The 21816-nt window shown below is 43.0% G+C and overlaps 1 protein-coding gene across 2 annotated transcripts in view; it reads left to right on the forward strand.

Annotated features, from left to right (window-relative positions):
• Nucleotides 1–14151: 14151 nt before the first annotated feature.
• Nucleotides 14152–21816, forward strand: part of LOC131345151 (solute carrier family 45 member 4) — a 41856-nt gene continuing 34191 nt past the window's right edge. The window contains exons 1-2 of one of the 2 annotated variants that reach the window (XM_058377901.1): nt 14152–14328; nt 16324–16436. The gene's annotated coding sequence lies outside the window, so the exon portion shown is untranslated. Of the gene's footprint in view, nt 14430–16323; nt 16437–21816 lie in introns of both variants that reach the window. The other variant, XM_058377900.1, reaches the window with a different exon arrangement.

The following is a 21816-nucleotide window of genomic DNA, read 5'->3' on the forward strand; positions in this document are numbered from 1 at the left end:
CGTTGCCGCTAACCGCGCTGAGCACCAGCGCTACTGCCAACCAGCCGTTGCCAACAGCTAAGCTGCTGTTTGCTAGCTCGCCAACCAAGCCGCTAAGCTACCACCCGCAGCAGCTGCTGCTGTTGCCGCTGCTTACCAGCGTTATTATTAGCACCAGCAGCGTTAAGCGCTGCCAACCGTTTCAAGCAGCAACAGCACCAGCAGCGTTGCTGTCCGTTACTGCTAAACAGCAGCGCCGCTAGTTAACAGCTGCTATTGCCACCGCTGCCAACCAGCAGCGTTACAGCTGTTGCTGTTGTTGTTGTTAGCTGCCAACCGTTACAGCAGCAAGGTTAGTTGCTTGCTGTTGTTGTTAGTTGCTTGCAGCAACAGCAGCAGCCATGACAGCAGCAGCAGCTGGTTAACTGCCGCGCCAACTGCGCTAAGCAAACGCTGGGTTGCCGCTGCGCACTAGCAACAGCTGCTAAGCCGCCAACCGCCGCTGTTAACAGCTGTTGCTGTTGTTGCTGTCGTCAACCGTCACAAGCGCCAACAGCGTTGCCGCCGCGAACTGACCAATCAGCGCTGCCGCTGCCAAACCGCTGTTGCCGCCAGCACCAGCAGCAAGCGCCGCCAAGCACCAGCGCGCAGCACCAGCTGCTGCGCAGCAAGTTGCCGCTGCAAATCGCTGGCTGCCGCTGCGCACCGCAGTAAGCGCGTTGCCGCCAACCGCCGCTGCACCAGCGCTGCGTTAAGCACCAGCGTTGCGTTGCTGCCACAACCGCCGCTGCTGATCAGCGCCGCCGCCGTCCGCGCCGCTGCTGACCAGCTGCTGCCGCCAACCGTTGCCAGCCAACAGCACAGCAGCGTTGCTGTCGCCAACCGCTCGCGCTGTTCCAGCTGCTGCCGCTAGTTACACCAGCTGCTGGGCCGCCAACTGCCGCTGCTACAGCGCTGCCGCTGTTAACAGCCATGTTTGTCGCTAACCCGGTTAAGCGTTGTTGGCGCTGCTGTTGCTCGCCAACCGTTGCCAGCTAAATGCTGGTTGCTTCATGACAGCGTTGTTGCTGCTGTCCGTTACAGCAATATATAAGGCAGCACTCAGCAGGTTTACACCTGCTGTAGCAGCACCATAATGGCAGACCAGTGTTGCCGCACCAAACCGTTAAGCACAGCAGCGTTGTTGAGCAGCACCAGCGTTAGCGCTAACCACAGCAGCAAATCGTTAGCTGTTTACAGCACCATCATCAGCTGTTGCCTGCCACAGCAACAGCGTTAGTTGCTGAGCACTTCAGCTGAGCAGCAGCGTTGCCAACCGTCGCTGTTAATTGCTGTTAAGCCGCCAACCAGCCGCTGTTAACAGCGTTGGCTGCTGTTGCTCGCCAACCGCGCCAGTTGTTAATCACCGCGTTGTTGCTGCTGTTACTGTTAATCAGCGTTGCTGTTGTTGACCAGCAGCAGCTGCTGCCGCCAAACCGTTACAGCAACAGCACCAGCTGCTGTTGCCAAACTGCTGCTGCGCCAACAGTTGCTGTTACAGCACCAGCTAAGTAAGGCCGCCAACCGCCGCTAGCAAATCAGCTGCTGCTCGCTGCTGTTGCTGTTGCTGTTGCTGTCAGCCAACCGTTGCCAAGCTGTTGCTGTTGCTGGGTTGCTGCTGTTGCTGCTGTTGTTGCCGCTTGCCAACAGCACATGACAGCAGCAGCGCCACAACCTGTTCGCTAAACCGTTGGGCTACAAACCCGTTGCTTACAAGCAGCACCAGCACCAGCGCTGCCGTCCGTCGCTAGCACCAGCAGGTGCTAAGCTGGGCTGTTGCTCGCGCCAACTGCTCGGGCAAACAGCAGCCAGCAGCACCACCACTGTGCTGCTGGTTGCTGCTAAGCAAACAGCAGCTGCTGCAGCACTAGCAGCACCAGCTGCCGCAACCAGCCACAGCACCAGCAGCAGCATATACGCCAACCGTTGCTTGCTAAATTGTTTGTTAGTTGCTGTTGCCTGCCGCCAACCGTTGCCAGCTCAGCAGCAGCATAGCAGAGCAGCAGCAGCGTTGCTAACTAGTTACAGCAACAAGCAGCACAGCAGCAGCAGCTAACCGTCGCTGAACCGTTACAGCAAATATGCAGCACTATTAAGCAGCAGCACCAGCAGCGGCTAATTGTTGCTGGTTGTTGCTGCTGCCAACTGTTACAGCACCAGCAGCAGCGTTGAGCACCAGCTGCTGCTGCTGGCTACAGCAGCAGCACCGAAGCAGCAGCAGCTGCTAAGCTGTTGCCAACCGCGCCAGCTGCGCAAACGCTGTTGCCAAGCAGCACCACCACCAGCAGCGTTGCCGCTGAGCACCAGCTGCTGCCGCTGAGCACCAGCAGCAGCGGTTGCCGCTGAGCACCGCGCTGCTCGCCAACCGCCGCTGTTACCAGCAGCACCAGCGCTGCCGCTAACCTGCCGCTGCTGGGAACAGTTTGCTGAGCAGCAGCACCAGCGCTGTTGGCTGCCGCCAACCGCCGCGCACCAGCTGCTGCTGGCTTTCGCCGCCAAACGTTCGCTGCCACCAGCAGCGCCGCAGCACCAGCAAGCGCAGCAGCGCCGCCAACCAGCCGCCTAATCAGCAGCAGCAGCGTTGCTGCCGCCAACCAGCCGCTAAGCAACAGCAGCAGCATAAGGCTGCCGCCAACTGCCGCTGAAAGCACTCAGCTATGTTCCGTTGTTACAGCAACAGCAGCATTGCTCGCCACCGCCGCCAGCAAACAGGCTAGCCGCAGCACCACCACCAGCGCGGCCGCTCGCTGTCGCTGTTGCTCAGCTACCAGCGCTGCTGCGCGCCGCTGCGCATGCTGCCGCCGTCTGCCGCAGCCACCAGCAGCTGCTGCCGCCAACCGTTCGCCAGCAACATGCCGCCGCTGAGCACAGCAGCGTTGCAGCAAGCTGCTGTTACACCAGCAGCAGCTGTCGCTGAGCACTGCTGCCACCAGCAGCAGCAGCGTTGCCGCCAACCAGGTTACACCAGCAGCGCAGCAGCAAAGAGCAGCACTGGCAACTGTTACAGTTTACCAGCAGCGTTGCCAACTGTTGCCATAACAGCAGGAGCAGCAGCACTGCTTAAGGCAACTCCGTTTTGGTTGCCAACAGCTAAGTTGTTCGGCAGCACTGTTGCTGCTGTTGCTGCCAGCACCGTCGTTGTTAATCAGGCTGCTGTTGTTGCTGGCTGGTTGTTGCCGTTGTTGGTTGCTGTTGTTGCGCGCGAACCAGCATGTCGCTGTTGTTGCTACATTGTTGCCGGCTGTTGCTGGTTGCTGTTGCCGCTGTTAGTTGCCGCCGTTGCTGTTGTTGCTGCTGGCCGCTAAGCGCAAACGGCGCCGCTGTTGCTGCTGCCGGCTGCTGCTGCCATTTATTGCTACTGCTTGCGCTGGTTGTCACATTGCTTAAGGCTGTTAGTTATGACAGCGTTGCCGCCAAACGCCGCCGGGCCAGCCGCTGCTGCTGTTGTTGCCGCTGTTGTTAATCAGCCACCAGCTGCTGTTGCTGCTGTTGCCGCTGAACCCGCCGCTGCAAATCGTTGCTGCTGGCTAGTTAACTCACCATCCACCAGTTGCCGCTCGCTGCGCCAACCAGCAGCAGCTCGCTGCGCACTCAGCTGAGCAGCCGCTGCTAATCAACTCGCCAGCCAACCAGCCGCTGCTAACAGCAGCACCAGCTGCTGCCGTCCAGCGTTGCCACCAGCAGCGTTGCTAAGATCCAGAGCGTTGCTGCTGCCAACCGTTCGCTGCAATTCAGCAGCGTTGTTGTCGCCAACCGCTCGCAGCAAACAGCAGCTAAGGCTGCACCAGCAGCAGCAGCAGCGGGTTGCCAACTGCTCAGCTGCGCACTCAGCTGCGCAGCAGCAGCACACAAAAACCAGTCGCTGCCAACAGCAGCAGCACTAGCAGCAGCAGCGTTGCTGCCAACCAGCCAGCACCAGCAAGGTTCAGCAGCAGCAGCAGCATATGTTGCTGCCAACCAGCTGCTAGCCAACAGCATGTTGCAGCACCACTGACCAGCAGCAGGTTAGCATAAACAGCAGGCTGCCAGCACTGTTATGTTGTTAAGCGTTGCCAGCACTGCTGTCGTTAACCAGCCGCACATCAGCAGCTGTTGCCGCCGTAACCACCGCTAAGCAAATACGTTGCCGCTGGAGCACCAGCTGCTAAGTTGCTGCCGCTGCTGAACGCCGCTGTTAACAGCACCAGCGCGCAGCAGCGTTGCCGCCAACTGCTCGCCAGCACCAGCAGCCAGCTGCTGTTGCTGTTGCTGCTGTCGCTGAACCGCCGCTGTTAATTGTTGCTGCCGCCAACCGTTCGCTGCGCACCAGCTGCTGTCACAGCAAGGTCGCTGAACCGTCGCTACAACAGCACCAGCTGCTGGTTGCCTGGCAACCGTTCGCCAGCCAAATCAGGTTGCTGGCCGCTGTTAATCAGCTGCTGCCGCCAACCGTCGCCAGTTAAATCGTTGCTGCCGCTGCGCCACCGCCAAGCAAGCTGCTGCCGCTGCGCCACCAGCAGCAAGGGCCGCTAACCGTTTCGCCAGCACCAGCTGCTGCTGCTGCTGGCAGCTGCTGCTCGCCAACCGTTGCCAGCAACAGGCTGCTCGCTGCTGTTTGCTGCCTGCTGCCGCCAACCAGCCGCAGCCAAATACAGCAGCCGCTGCTAATCATCACCACCAGCGTTGCCACAGCAACAGCATGCTACTGGCACCTGCTGCCACGCCAGCACCAGCAGCAGCGCTGCGCAGCCAACCGTTAAGCAGCACTGAAGGTTAAGCAGGTTGGCTGCTGCAACCAGCAAGCGTTGCCAGCACTGAAGTGTTGCTAAGCGCTGCCAACTGTTACAGCACCATAAGGTTGCTGCTTGTTGTTGTTGCTGCTAACCAGCAGCGTTAAACGTTTGCTGAGCAGCAGAGCAGCTGCTGTTGCTGAACTGTTGCTATAAACAGCAGCAGCAGCAGAGCAGCAGGTTGCTAACCCAGTTACAGCACTCAGCGGCGCGTTAGCAGCAATAGCAGCAAACCGCAGCTGCTGCCAACCGTTGGGCAGCAATACACCAGCGCTGCCGCCACCCACGGCAGCAACAGCAGCGTTGCCAGCACCATGCTGTTAAGCTGCCGCTGTTGACCAGCAGCGCCGCCGCGCTAACCGAGCTACAGCAAATCGCTGTTGCTCGCTGCGTTGTTGCTGCCGCCAACCGTCGCCGCAAACGCTGCTGCCGCTAAGCTGACCACCAACACCGCCAAGCTGCCGCTAAGCACCGTTGCTGCCGCTTGTTTCACCAGCTGCGCTGCTGCCGCTGCTTGACCAGCTGCTGGGTTAAGACCAGCCAAGCCGCCACCGTTGGCCGTTAATCACGTTGCTGCTGTTGCTCGCTAAGCTCAAATCGTTGCTGTCGCTGGTTAATTGTTGCTGCTAGTTGCCGGGCACCAGCAGCGTTGTTAGCACCAGCTGCCAAAACCGTCGCGCCTGTTAATCAGCGTTGCTGTTGCTGGGCCGCTGCAACAGCAGCGCTCGCTGCACTGTTGCTGCTGGTTGCCGCCAACCGTTGCTGCCAATGCTGTTGTCAGTTGTTAATTGTTGTCCACAACCGTTACTGCTGCGCTAAACAGCATGCCGCTGTTGTTATGTTTGCTGCCAAACCGCTAAGGCAATCAGCATAGCGTTAAGGTATGTTGCTGTTGCTGCCGTCTGTCAGCAGTTAATTCAGCAAGGCTGCGCAACAGCAGCCAAACCGTTATTGTTGCTACAACTGTTACAGCAACAGCACTAGCAGCAGCACTAGCAGGCTGCAACCAGCAGCTACCAGCAGCGTTAAGCAGCACTCCAGCAGCAGCAGCAGCAGCACGGCGAGCAGCGTTGCCAACCAGCAGTAGTATTAGTAGTAGTAGTAGTAGCAGTACTAGCAGTAGTATTAGTAGTAGTAGTAGTAGTAGCAGTACTAGCAGTAGTAATAGTAGTAGCAGTAGTATTATTATTAGTAGTAGTAGCAGTAGTAATAGTAGTAGCAGTAGTATTAGTAGTAGTAGTAGCAGTAGTATTAGTAGTAGTAGTAGTAGCAGTACTAGCAGTAGTATTAGTAGTAGTAGTAGTAGCAGTAGTAATAGTAGTAGCAGTAGTATTAGTAGTAGTAGTAGCAGTAGTAATAGTAGTAGCAGTAGTATTAGTAGTAGTAGTAGTAGCAGTACTAGCAGTAGTAATAGTAGTAGCAGTAGTAGTAGCAGTAGTAGTAGCAGTAGTAGTAGTCGGGTTTTACAATGTCTACAGTACACAACTCAGCAGCACAACACTAACAGTAGTAGCTGTAGTAGTTGTCGGGTTTTATGTCGACAGTACACATCTCAGCAACACAGCAAGCCCAAATGTGAGCTTTTTATTTATATCACAAAATCAGTCAGAGGTTTAAAGCTTTTCAACACAAATAGCTCAGCAACTTTCCAGCTCGTTCGGCACGTTCTGTTTACTCTGCTCACGGCTACACACATATGCTGTACACTCAGCTCACTGCTGAATAAGTGAACAAAACAAAGCATGATGCACTTATAACACACCTTCTGCTGCTATGTCTTAAGTGCAACATAAATACTCTAGAAATAGTTTATACCCCAAATCTCACATTTCCTCACCAGGATACTGTGGATTTGAACTGCTGCTATAGTTATAAAGCCTGTCCTTTGTTCATCCTATTATTCACATCCTTATTTGCTTATGCTGAATATCATTTCAATACACATAGTTCTCTGTGTCATTTAGAAGAGGATGGTTCCAGGTTGAGTCTGGTTCCTCTCGTAGTGTCTTACTCATGTCATCTTTCTGAGTTTCTTACTGTTTTAACTGTCACCTATTTTACAGATATAAATCTACATCACAAATCTTCATCCAGGCTGCTTTCTGAAAATGTTTATAGTAAAACATGCTGTACAAATAATATATAATGTAATTGAACATTCATATACAGAAGAATATTACGTCAGGCACTATACTATTCTACTATACTACTATACTATTGTACTATTTAGTCTAGACATTATATAGTACACGGGCAAAAGTATGTGGACACTTTCTCAGGTCCCTCATATGTACAGTAAGCCTTACATATAACTTTTGTTATAGAGACCTAGATGATTGTCTAGAATGCACAGCTTTTGGACACCGACTACATACCAGACCTCCATGTCAAACTCACTAATGTCTAGTTCAGGCATGAAACTCTGCTCTCATGCTAATTGGTTCTCTAGACACTTGAATTTTCCCTATCTATGTAACCCTTTATTATCCTAACTGAACTCCTGGGATCAGCCACAGCATGAAGCTAGAGATTTTCCTCCTTACCCTCATCCTCCCCAGCAGCACCTGTTTAGATCTGCTTCAGGGAGGGTTCCCCCTGCTTTATCTTGCATCAGCATGTTCCTAATATCTCTATATTTGGGCAGGTTCGATGGGCAAGTACCTATACTCACTCAGCAGCATCAGCAGCAGTGTAGCATATCTATTCACCAAAATCAAACCTACCTACATTTCATTCCTATCAATAAAAGCTCATTATCTTTACTCTGAGAGTCGTCATGACTGAAATTCTGTTGTGGCTTAATGGTCACCATCCCAAGTAACAATAGCCTTTCCCAGAAGAGTGTTGTTATTGCAGCAAAAGTGGTACAAACTTTTCAAAAATGATGCTCAACAAGCACAAACTGAATGTGGTGTGGCCAAATGTCTACAGACTTTTGGCCATATAGTGTACCTTTAACACCCTTCCACCTCAATCTGCACCCCACTAACCAAATATCAACCACAACAGCTCTTTTTTGCCATGAATGACTATAGTACTACTATGAAAAATGTTTCCTAACATCTAACAAAACTGATACTACTTTTTTTTGTTTTTATTAGTTACTCAGTGAGACCAAGTTTCCTTCTGTGCTACAGCTTTGTGGGATTCGGAGACCAGAAAACGTCAGCATCATGCAATGATGGGAAATGGTGCCTAAAGGAAAAAACAGCAAAGAAAGGGGAAATATAACAAAGTAGACTAGGCACTTATTCTGTTGCAAACGTGATATAAGACCAGCAACTGGAAGGAAGTTTCAAGCTGAATTATCAACAATGTAAAGACAATGCCCAGTCTGTGGGATTATTAGACTTGGGTGCTTACCAGACCTCTGACCTGTGTGTATGTACTCTGGGAACAAGGAGTTTGGTGTAATATTTTGGTGCTCATAGGGAAACTAACACAAAATGAGTCAAAGGCGCCGGGTACGAGTTTCCTGGTTTAATACACACGTAAGAATAACAAACAGTGGGAAATCTCCAAGAAGGCTTCCTGCCACCCGGTATCATGGTGCGCAATCACGCGATCTCAAACTTTGAGCATTTGTGTGTGTCAAGATGACTGAGTGCACAATACACTGCTGCATACATAAATGCAGTGTGTTGTTCAACAGCAGTAGCCATGACCCCTGTAGAGAGGTGGAGAGGCAGTAAGGTTTCAATGATGTATTTAAGTGTGTAGTTCAGCTGGCCCAGTGTAAATGGTGGTCAAGGTTGTTCCAGAAATTGTCTACTTTGCAGATACAGTTGCCAATTTTTAGCCATACATCCTTAGCACACTTTTTTAAATAAAAATAATAACTCGTTATCTTCTTAACAATTGCGTAATGAAGTGTGAAGTCCTAAACTGAGCTTCCTACAGGTGCCATAATAAGCATTTCATTCATATAATCAGGATATAAAAGCTCAAGGGAGAAATCATATGTCTATGAGTATTTCAGTGTTAAAGAGTGATGGAGGGGCTAAAAGGAAGCAAGGCCATGGGAGGCCAGAGCCAAAACAAGGCCGTGTAGAGCAGGGGTTACTGAGATCTTCCCCCAGCCGTAGCGTACAGAGAGGCCAGTCAGGAAGCCATTGTGTTGATATAGTGTAGAAAGGAGGGACATGGAGTGCCGTGGCTGGCCTCTGCCCTGGCCTGGCTCCAGACAGCTATTGTTCCTCTGTGTGAAGTGCTCCATTATCTAAAGGGTCCATTTCACCTCACTCACTTTCACACCCGGCAGTGCCTGTTTGTTGAGGGGGGCAGTCTGAAAGATTGGACAGTGCTGACCAAACACGGTTTCCTTACGAATAATCATATACAGTTTGCACGCAATCGTAAACTTTTCCCATGTGATTATTTGGGTAAAAAAGGTCAAAGCGTATTTTAGCATGACCTAAAATTGCACGTGTGTGAGGGAAAAAACAGTGGTGGGAATTCTGGTTCTTTTCAGAGAGTCAGATCTTTTCGCACAGCTGAATGATCAGAACTGAATAATTTGGCTCCCAAATCACTCACTGCCATTTTCTTGAACTCCTACTCTAACATATTTTTTTTTAAAAAATATTTAATTAAATAAAATTTAATGAAATTAATTCAATTAAAGCTGGCACTGCAGGAGAAAAAGTAATGTTTACTGTACATGCAGCATACATCAAAAAGGCTACTTTTACCTAACTGTTACCCAAATTTCCACTCATCACTATCAGGCACCCACATAGTAGATTGCACCAGTGCCTTCCAGCAGTATAACGGAGGTTGAATTATGAATTTGTAAAGTGTAATGTTTTTGCAGAGCCTCATTAAAGGTATGTAGGGTGTGCACTCGTGCTGTCCATAAACTCTTAGTCCACTGCAGAGATTCTCAAATAGGTACAAACTAGTGAACTGTTTTCACATCATATAACATATGCTCTATATTATGTAAGGAATAAAAACATTTGGGTGTGTGCTCTTAGAGGAAAATCAATAATGGGGTGGTTGGATGTAGCCTGGCACGAAGCAGATTATTGATTTTTTTTCCAGTAACACCATGTCTCAAATTGTTTTTGTTTCTTTTATACCACAGCGATTTACCAATACTAATATTCACTAGTCACTATCCATTTATAGGTACATTTAATGTGGAATTTCTGCAAAACCAATTAGTTCCTGTTATCACTTATTCACTATTATAAAAGCTATAAAGTCTCTCAAAAGTGAAAACAGTTATATTTCTGGCAGGCACCCCTATCCAGAGCAACTTTCATTATATACACCTAATCCAATGAGTGTTAAGGGCTTTGTTTAATGATAGCTTGGTGAAACTGGGATTCCAACTCACAACCTGCTAATCAGTAGTCCAACACCTTAACCACTAAGCTACCGCATCCCAAGACCAGCAGAATTCCAGTGAAAGAAAACTTAATGTAACAGCTTTAACTCTGAACGTGATATGGGAGACATGTTAAATATTTTAAATAAAATGTCTTCCCAAAAAATGCACATTTTTGTATAACAGTGCACATTTTATATTCATTTAAACCTCTGATTGGCTTTGATGCTGAACTACAGTCAGAGCTACTGTTATAAAAAAAAAAATGAATGAACATCATCTGAACAGACTGACTTAAGAAATTCATCAGCTCTGTGATGTAATGCCCTATGACTGTGTGTGTTTTAAGGGTGGAGTGTAATGTATGATGCCAGAAAATTTTTACAAGGCTCATAAGAACATCTACCTTAGACAAACAACGTATTAGTTTCCTGGTGCGTCCTGTTGTATAATGTCATCTGACTGTGTGTGGATGAAAATGTACTTATTTATTTACTTGGTTTAATTATGGCTCTGTACATTATGGTAAAGCTCAGGCATAAAGAAAAGATGTTTAGATTGTGTTAAGCTCTCTGAAATTGTATGTCTGAGGATATAAGCATCCCTTGTGCATGTAAGCATCCCTGAATTAAAGTTATTGTGTCTGTTGTGTCTGTGCTTCGTTAAGACTAATTCATTCATTTTTCATTACACTTCTAATTGCCTCCTCTAATAAATGGTCTGTGTAGAGTAATTCTTCAACAAGCAGCAGTGTAGCTCATCCTTCCTGTCACGCTGCTTCCTCATACGCCCAGCTGGGAGTCAAATACACATCTCACCATTCACAATAATAAACAGCTCAGATGTTATTTGAATAAATGACACTGGTAGAGCAACAGCAATGCCTACATTTATTTAATAATAATTTAAAAAGATTAAAAAAAAATAGTTAATGACTGGTGGTTTGGGAAATTTCTGGAGGTCTCTGTGTTTGAGAATAGCTAAAAATAATCAAATATAAATTATGAAAAAGCCAAAATGACTAACATACATAAAAAAAAACCCTAGAGAAATGGATATTCTGTTTAATTCAGTTTTATTTGTATTGCACTTTTAGCAATGGATGCTGTCACAAAGCAGTTTGACTAAAAAAATCCATTTAAATGTATGAATTTATCCCTAATGAACAAGAGGCCAGAGGTGACTGTGGTGAGGAAAAACCCCCTGAGACAATATAAGGAACCTTGACAGAAATCAGGAAAAACGGAAAAGGGAGCCCATCCTCATATGGGCGATATCGGATTATAGGATTATAAACAATTTCCCTTCTACAATTGTGTACTATATAATCCAAAAGAGCAATTGTGTAACTTCTGAAAATGAGCATTAAGGTTAATTCTGAATTCATTCTGATTTTATCGTGAAGCCCATTTTGTTGAACCGTTCAATGATGGAGACTTAAGTGCAAAACTGTTTGTTGCAGCTGAAGTCCTAATCCAAGTTTATGGTCTCTAAGTGGTGGATACAAGCCTAATCACTTTTGTGGTAATTAGATATGAGCTGACAAATTGCCTGTGAAGCTCCTGTACCATCGCATTATCAAGACAGAGAGTTCACTTTTACAGTCTGTACAAATAACAGGACATTTAAGGACAGTTCCTTATATTGTCTCAGGGGGTTTTTATTAATTATTTCCCATCCAATCCAGAAATCAGTGAAGAGATAAGGATAAGGCTTGCCTTTAAATGCCACAAGTGATTTTTACTTCACTTGAAACAGCTGATGTGGATGATGCTGGTAATCAAAGTCATCACTGATTTCTAACTTTAATTTTATATGTACAGTATATATATTTTGACAATAATGTTTTCCATTAAATGTTGTATGTCTTTCACTAGAATTAGAATGAAATCTTTCGGTGCAATTTCCCTTCTGGAGGTAACCAGATTTACCTTAACATACAATTGAGATAAGTGCAAATAAAGCCCTATTTATATTGAATTAGTTTTATGGGAAGATGGGGTAATGTAATTATGCCAGAGTTTCTCTGGGATTCTAATCCCATTCAAATCTGTCATGTCATTCATTTTTACTGTCTTAAAATGTCAAATGAAATAACCCCAGATAATACAGAACATCCTGTGAAAACATCCTTGCACTTTTTACCCCCGAAAAAAAAAAAAAGTTTAGAATGAAAAAATAAAATAATATTCATTACATTTAAAGGGACTTTTAAAAGAATTTAAAAGGAGAAATTACACATCCAAAGGTTTTAGGTAAGTTATTGAGCTTCTACCACAAGCCTCAATATGTTTATGTGACCTTAATGATCAAGCATCTACATATCCTACAATAAGTACTAATAATAAAGGTCAAATCAATCAGTTTCTATTAAAGTGAGGTGTATATAGTACACAGTGTGACAACCATGCATAAATGTTAAAGATACTACCATCTGTGATTTAGTTTATTTACTCAGAATTAATGCATCTATACATAATATGTAATACATAAATATACATAAAATGTATTTATCATAACTACAGGCTCCCTTGTTACTCAACAGACATCTGTCTAAAATTTTTTATCCTGTCTGAATATGCCATTACATCATTTTTCTCTCAGCAAGTCAGCCTTCACAAATGACACATCACTAACATCCTATCATCTGTATAAAGTGTGCCTATGGTATCTCTGTCTCTCTCTCTCTCTCTCTCTCTCTCTCTCTCTATATATATATATATATATATATATATATATATATATATAGACTACCACTCAAAAGTTTGGGATCACTTGCATATTTCAGCTTGATTTCAGCTACGGAGGAAGACTCCATCCATCAGGTGATATCAGATAGTAGGATTACAAAAAATTTCCCTTCTGTAACTGTGTACTTAATATATCAAAAAGTACTGTAACTGTGTTGAAGATGCTTCAGGAAGCATGGGGTGAAATCTTGTAAATTGACAGCTAGAATGTCCAGGCTGTAATTGCAAAAGATGTTTTTTTTTTGATGAAGGCAAAGTTTGAAGAAAACATTCATCATTTCCATCAAAATCCTTATTTCTAACTCTGACATGATCCTGTTCTTTTGCTATATTTTCTATTCAGACTAATTTCGTGTGTGTTTCCTTGGAAAACAGTACAATTTTTGAGTGATCACAAACTTTTGAAACTTTTGAAAACCTCTGGAATGTCATTAAGAGGAAGATGGATGATCACAAACCATCAAGCAAAGCTGAGCTGTTTGCTTTTTTGCAAAAAGAGTGGTGTAAAGTTCCCCAACAGCAATGTGAGAAACTGGTGGAGATCATGGAGCCAAAACACATGCAGATCGGGGTTACTCCACCAAATACTGATTTCTTAATGTTATTTAGACAAAGCATTAACACAATTTGTTCACAAATTGTTCACAAAATGGGTTATTTTGATGTGTTGTCATTTCCTTTAAATATACACTCTAAATAACAATAGTTATATTTTGAATTTAGGTGAAATATTGTCAGCAGTTCACAAAAAATGAATGAGAGAGAGAAATGCTTGTACCCCTAGATATAATAACTATGATAATGTGGGTTGTGATTTTCACCACTGTATGAATATTAAGAAAAAATAAATAAATCAATTAATAAAAAAATCACAGGCTATGCTTCATAGACCCCTGGTTGGACCCTAATAGTGACCACTAGTGTAGAAGGTGCTTATTGGATGGCATATCAAGTCAAGTCACGTCTAGAGACTTTATTGTCATTTTAAACATATACTGCTGGTACAGTTCACCTTGAAGGGAAATAAGGTTCTTCCAGGACCATGGCTGCTACCTAAAACAGCACAGGAGACTACATGAAGTGCATGGGTGCATATCTTATTAGAATAAATAAATAAATAAATAAAAATAAAATGAATAAATAAACCAATAAATAAACGTAAATTATAAAGCAGTAAATGCAAAACCCATTTAGACAGCCTGTCTACACCTTTAAGCTTAAACCCCGCCCCTTATGCAAAACTGTTTAGCTGCGTCAGCGGAAGCGGTACGTTTATTTCCGACTGATATTCCCTTCAAAGGCGTATTTAAAGTGGCTTTAACTGCAAGACGTCTTAGAGGATCCGGCCAGTGCACCATAACAAAAAATTCCGCACATCCAGAGACTGTTTTATTTTTTAAAGACGCGTACTGTAGGAGTGGCACACTCACAGGGGATTTGTGTACACGGGTTTCTCTGGGTGAGTATTTTTATTTGTGGGTTTATTATACGGATCATCATCATCTCGGGTCGCTCTCCTGTCCTTCCCCCTGGCTCGACGCTGTCGACACTGTCTGAGCGGTAATATAAATATTTGTCATCCTCGTTTTATTGATCATATCGATGTATCGGAGCATATCGTAGTAGCATGTGATGATTTGAGTGAAGTTGTAGATGTTACTGCTTCACTGAGTCATCGAGGTACCCAGAGATCACAGCCGCGTTAATGTGTTACAGCAACAGTAACGCGTTAACGTTACAACTCATCAAAATGCTTCATTGTAACGCATCTGTGTAGTTTTATATAGTCTGATAGTCTAAAGCATTTTGCTTGGTTAATCCTGCTGCCAGATGCCGTGTCTGTCATTTATGCCTAGCATTTCTGCAGTAGTTTTCCGATGGGACCGCATCAGCCACACACACACACACACACACCTCTAATGCTGGCATCCGTGCTCCATTGACTAAAATTATGTTAAATACTTTAAAATGTAATTATAGCACTAATAGTCTATATTCATTCCGCTTTCATTGCTTGTCATTTTATTATAATTAGGATTAGAGCTTTTTACTTGTTTATTATTTTTATTTGTTTATTTACATTTTGTTTGGTAACGCCTGCTAGATGGATTTGCCAATCGCATGCATTATACACAGAGATGTATTTATTTATCATGCCAACGTTTTCATAGAGTTGTATTTGTGATTATTTTTCCCGACCTCTGGCACGCAGCAGCAGGTTGCCAGATTTCAAAGAAACCCCGACTCCTAATCCGCGGCTATTCTGTAGAACCTGTCGTGTAACTAGAACTTTTCTGACCAGATGCCGCACTGTACAAATTCTCATGCAATACTAAACGTGTATCAAAATCGCATTTAGATCCGTACATTAAGTATATTTAAAGGCTCTATAAAGAGATCTGGCAACCTTGGCTCCGCAGATGTTTGGTGTATGTATAGTGCAGGTTCAAATGAATGTGGAGGGGCATCATTGTACAAACTGACATTTCACAGTACAAATTGTACCCTTCACTGCTGTAGTGCATTTGTCAATTCTTTTCCACTAATATTTGGTTTGTATGGATACTAAAACTTATCTAATCTATAGTAATAAAGCATTTTAAAATAGAAAAACATTGTTAAAAAAAAATAAAAGTAGATAGCACCAGGCAGTGTGATGAGCATCCATGCCAAATATTATGGCAATAACATTATAACAATTTGAAGCTCCCTTATCATGCTTTCCTTAGACCATAACAAAGGTAACCATTAGCCAGTGTTTCAAACCGTGTATGTTTCCTAAATAAATGCCGTCTTCTACCACGATTGAGAGAAATGGTTTTTGATCTAATCTAATCTAATCTACTAATCTAATATGTCACACTCTGATGCACTGCCATGTTCTGACTCAACCATACACTAGTGATTTTATACTTTTTCCCTATTGTAGCTTGGTTCAGATTTCCACCTCGTTTCTACCTGAAAGAAAAGTATTGCAAATAGGGAATCCTGACAGTCATGCTTTACTCTCAGATTAGTATCAGGTGCTGAGCAACATTCAGAGCGCTGATATCATATGTTAGTATCATATTGCATGTGGGGAAAATATGACCCGTACTTTTTGCATTTCCACTGTATATATCATCAGAAGGCAATAAACCTGAAAGCAGACTGAGTGCTGATGAGTTCCATTAAAGCAGAAGTGCTTGGTGCTGATAGTCTTCTCACTACTGAGTCATGTGAGAGAAATACGCTGAGTTCATCATTCGCTGGTTTCGTCTGTGCTGCATTGAAATCACATGCAAATAAGCCCTATATAGGAGAGTGTGATGTAAAGCAGAAAGGGCAGAGTGCATTGTCCTGTGCTGTTTTAGCTCCCAAGTTCCTAGGATGCCTGTGGTCTTGTGTATTGCCCTGTTTGCTATGCTTTCCAGAGCTACATGTTGACTGCCGTCATTTTGTTTGACCTTCCCAGGTGCCAAAACTGCTGCTTAGCTGGCGCACGGCTGACAACAGTGCAGAGCCACGTCTGTAAAAGAGCTGCTGCATGCAGGCACAGGAGATTTATGAAGCTTTCAAGGCCTTTTGGTGAGTCATCCAAGCAATAGTTTGGCCGCTGGGATATATTCGAGGTTGTGAATAGTTTATGTACTGCACCCACACACAAACACACATGGCAATAAGTAGAGAAAGCATATGAATGCTTTTTAATTGATGTTTTCTAATTTTCTAATGCGAAATTGTTTCTTAAGAGGTGTATACTGATGGGAACAAAGAAGACATTAGTTCTCATTTTTCTCTCATTGCTTTCGATTGCTCAATACTAGATAATACAGCTGAGTTGTTCACATGACTGCTGAGAGACATGATGGATAGGTTTAATAGGTGTATATATATATATATATATATATATATATAGATATATATATATATATATATATATATATATATATATATATATATATATATATATTTGTGATTATATATTTGTGATCTCAGGCAAGGTTGCCAGATTGTAAATAGATCCTCTTAAATCCTCCAGCACTTATGTAAAACTGTATAACTTTCTTTGACTTTGGCTGACAAACCTCAGCAAAATGCACTAAACCTGTAACATATCTATATCTATATATTAAGGATATATAAAGGACTTAAAAAGAAGAGCTCAATCTGGCAACTTGGGCTCTGCAATAAAGTATACCAAAGGTTTAAATGAATATAGTCAAGCTTTCATTGTCATTTCAACCAATGTAGAAGGACATTATATGGGGAAGAATTTACATATTATATATTATATATTATATATTATATGCTGAGTGCAATGACTACATTATTTAGTTAATATGCTTACATTAGTTTTCCCTCATTGTTATCGATTGCTTACTAGCTGACTCAGCTGAGCTATACACATGACTGCTGAGAGAGATGAGGTAAAAACAGAACCAAAACTCCAGACGTCTGGACTCATTTTCTACTTCTGTATTAATGCTTTGTCTTGGGGTTAACGACCTGTAACACAGTTTTTATTTTGTGATGAAAACTATTATAACATTGATATTCGTGTTTTTTTTTTACACCGTTATTGATTGATATTGATTTATACAGGCACTGTAAAATGTCATTCTGTCTAGAATGAGTCACATTTTGGTGAGTGTCTATTTATTACTGATGAGCTGAGCAGGTTTATTTAAGAATTAGTTCATCTTCAAAAGCTGCAATTGGATTTCCCTGTATGAGGATCGCATTCAGTAATCACGTGTGTGTGTGATCATAAACATGCAACTGTAATCCGTAATTACACCAGACAGAAATATTTCCCCATGTGAATAGAAGCATGTATAATTTAACCTTGTTAAAATTAAATCTGGAGGAAAAGAAAAGCTTGAGGTGACTAACTAAAATTCTTGGTTTGAAAACTGTACCCAGAAACCAAGTGCTGCATTTATTTATTCGTTTGTTCATTTAGTTTTGTTTGTTTGTTTAATATTAATAAGAAGAATAGCAGTAAGAAGAAGCACTAAACTATAATAAGCATTTATATTCTTGTATGATTGTGAGAATTTATTTTGCTTATTATTTAAAATTGAAACTCGTTTAATTTAAAGCAATGAACACATAAATAAACACTGTATTTTGGACATGTAGAGAGACTCTTTTTTACCACAAATCTCACAATTACACTTCTCTGGTCATCTGGTCATCTTCAGGTCAGGGTCTTTTGCTTTCCGAGACACTGATCAGTCTGTTTAGTAAAACTGGAAGATGTTTCAGGAGATTTGATTGTTTTGCAATCAGTATGGTTTTCATTACTAGTACAAAGATCATAGTTCAATTTCATTTTCTTGTGGTGGGTATGTTTTTGAATTTAGTCATCTGTTTAATACAAAACGACTTGGGGGATTTTTTAAAATTAATAAACACAATACCATCGCCTTTCTTCAGAGGACAATAAGGACTAGATAGTAATATTATTTTATGGACAGTTACAGCCCCTAAGAGATGTAAAAAAAAAAAAAGAGAGAGAGAGATGGATGGATGGATGGCTAGATGGACGGAAGCATGGATGGCTAGATGGAGGGATAGACGGATGGACAAATGGATGGATAGATGGATGGCTAGATAGATGGATGGATGGATGGCTGGCTAGATAAACGGATGGACGAATGGATGGCTAGATGGACAGATGGATGGGTAGACGGATGGATGGATGGCTAGATAGACAGATGGACGGATAGATGGATGGATGGCTAGCTAGACGGATAGACGGATGGATGGATAGATGGATGGACAGATGGATGGATTGATGTATAGGTGGCTGACTAGATAGACGGATGGATGGATGGATGGACAGACAGATGGCTAGAGGGATGGACGGATGGATAGATGGATGGCTAGATGGACAGACAGACAGACAGATGGATGGATGGATGGCTAGATGGACGGACGGATGGATGGATGGACAGAGGGATGGATGGATGGATGGATGGCTAGATGGACGGACGGACGGATGGATGGCTAGATGGACGGATGGATGGATGGATAGATGGATGGCTAGATTGACAGACAGACAGATACCTGTTTAAGTAATCATACAAAGACAGCATTCTGAAAAAAAAAATATAGACACTTTTAGATAGATTACTTATGAGAAAAGCAAACACACACAAACACACATTTTTTATATATTAACTTATTAACTAAAAAGGGATGGTAAGAAACAATTGCTCATAAGTAATATGAGGAACAAACGTCTTTCATGGACATTCCACGTAACATTAAACGTAAATATAAACGGATGTCTTTGTTTCTTTTATTATACTGGAATTAAAACCTTGTTCCCCAAACATTAAGGTTATTGGCAAATAATCAGCTTCAGGGTGGTAACAGAATCTCTGCTTCCTGTTGGGCCACTTTACAACACTTCATTGTCAATTCTTTTCCAATAACAGCATGCATCTTTCTGTTTTATTCTCTAATTAAGATTAGTCATTAAAATCACAAACCTTTGAAGCACTAAAATGCTTTGGCTTAATGTTACAGGATACAACAGCTATAGCATGCGCCTAGTGAAGTCTCACTGTTGCCTACAAACATGTTCCCAGTTTGGATGATAAGGTTTCAGACAGCTTCTATATTTTGCTATACATGAGCATGCAAGTATTCGCTTGCCAAATATCGAGTAGGATCAGAGTTGGGTTGACTGCACATGCTCTTTTGATCGTAATGAGCAGAACGCATAGCCTCCAGATTAAGTATTAAGGCATGCATCTTAGAGATGGTGCTTTGAGCTGCTTTTTTAGCACATCACCCTCAGATGACCTGTATTGTATTCCGATGCTGGGTGAGGTGCGTGGGAGTTCACTGAGGTGTTCTGATGGGAAAGGAACGGTTGTTGCAGCTTATCTCCCCGCCCCCATTTTCTGTCAGCACAAGCCCATTGTTTCCCTGTGGTTTTATTTCACGGATTGAAACAAACCTGCTCTAGCAAGTGTTCTCAAATTACTGTCTTATCAGTGCTAAATGCAGCTTATCATCTTACACTTTTTTTGTTTTGTTTTGTTTTTTGCTCCCTTTCCGTTGAGTGAGAAATCAGGGTGTTTTTATTTTTTCACAATGTTGTGTTTATGTGAATTGTCATAAGGGTTTAATGCTGAAAAAGTGACGTATGCATAATTTCGTCCTCATCTTGTTCACCTGGTGAAAAATGGGCAAAGGTCTAAGAGTGACATTTATCACGAGTGATATGCGGCTAGCTAACGTCCTAGAGCTTGTCATGTTCTGGCGAGTGTTTACTCTGTAAAGGTTTGGGTGTTTTCCATCTGTTCCAAGCTTGATGACATCACTAGCTTGATGCTGACTTGTTTGTTAGTATAGTTTATTATTTCATGGAGTTATTGTATAACTAAATGTATTGTTTTCAGTAGGAATGAAAGATTGTAAAATGTATGAAAGATTAGGAGAAACTAACACTTATTTTAGTTTTTCATTATATCATTATGTTGTTAGACCGGAGGATTTTCCACACGCTCTGACAGGACATTGATGAGCACCTGCCTGCCCTGCCATCCATCTCATGCATGCATGCATGAGGCCCTGTTTGACATTCAAAGTTGATTAAAAAATGAAATATGGATGACTCTTTCATTCACGCTGCATGTTGCCAAGTCTGGCCAGATGCTTTCTGCTGCTTGATGTCAATCTGGAGTTAGCTTTAATGGGTTTCCCCCAAACCGCTTACTCACCCAGCCTCTCACTTACTTACATCTCTTCTCAGAATTTGTGTCATAAATAATGCAGTGGGATTTAATTTCACTTTCTTTTCTGGGGCGTTCAGGTTAAGCTGTTATGTATAGACTGTCTGATGTATTATATATACATATACATTTATTAGATTTTTAGAATTTAGAATTAGATTTTTCTAGCCTACAAACTCACTGGTTATATGTTTCTACATCCATGCTCAGCTTTTCTTCTTTAGAAGCCATAGTAAAGGCTACATGACACCTTCGTAAGCTTTTCCTGAAAGTATGTAATCCTACATAAACAGTGGCAAAGGCTTACAGGAACGGCTCTCTGAGTCAGATGATTGAGTTTTGTTGGTATAAGTGTGTTATGACACTTTAGTTTAGATCATCACAGCAGCTGACTGTGTAGCTTGGTCTACTTGTAGTATGTCACATGATGATGTGACATGTCAAGCATTAAAGTTAATCCACTGCTAATTTAGGTTCACATAAATTATACATTGATTAGTTATTACAGTGTTGTGGCATTGTTATAGTTGAGGAATAAAACCCAATAGAGCATGCTGTTAAAAGAAAATGATCACTTTCACTTTCATCCCACTGTCTTGTTGGAGTTACTGTTTCCACACTGAAGTTGATTATTTTTCAGTAATCGCATGTTTTATTTCTATTAAACGATAGCAAAGGGTCAGTAAATCCAATTTTTTTTACACATCATACATTTGATCTGTTTGTACTTGTATTTATTGTAGTGGAACATCCATGAAACACATTAGTTTCTGTTATCAGTTAAAATATAACAGAAAACTTCAACATATCAACCATCACCTTATATTTTTTATCAGTTTATATAGAGTAAACAGTAATGTAATGTATGAGTGCATTAGTATAAACCTGTCATTTGAACTGCAGTGGTCACTATTGCAATAGAAAATTAATCAACACCTTCCGATCAATCAGAATTGAGCATTGACTTTGGTTTTAGGGTTACCTCTATTTTCTCTGGCCTTTTAATCAAGATTTTATAAAGGGAACCCTAAAAACCCCCAAAAGTTATTTGTGTGCTTATTTCAGGCGTCATTGGTCATCAAGGCAGGATACACCCTGGACGGAGTGCCAACCCATCACAGGGCACACACACACTCATTCGCTCACGCACTCACATACTACGGGCAATTTAGAGACTCCAATCAGCCTAGAAGCATGTCTTTGGACTGTGGGAG

The sequence above is a fragment of the Hemibagrus wyckioides genome, linkage group LG24 (genome assembly GCF_019097595.1).
Source record: "Hemibagrus wyckioides isolate EC202008001 linkage group LG24, SWU_Hwy_1.0, whole genome shotgun sequence".
In the NCBI taxonomy this organism is placed as follows: Eukaryota; Metazoa; Chordata; class Actinopteri; order Siluriformes; family Bagridae; genus Hemibagrus; species Hemibagrus wyckioides.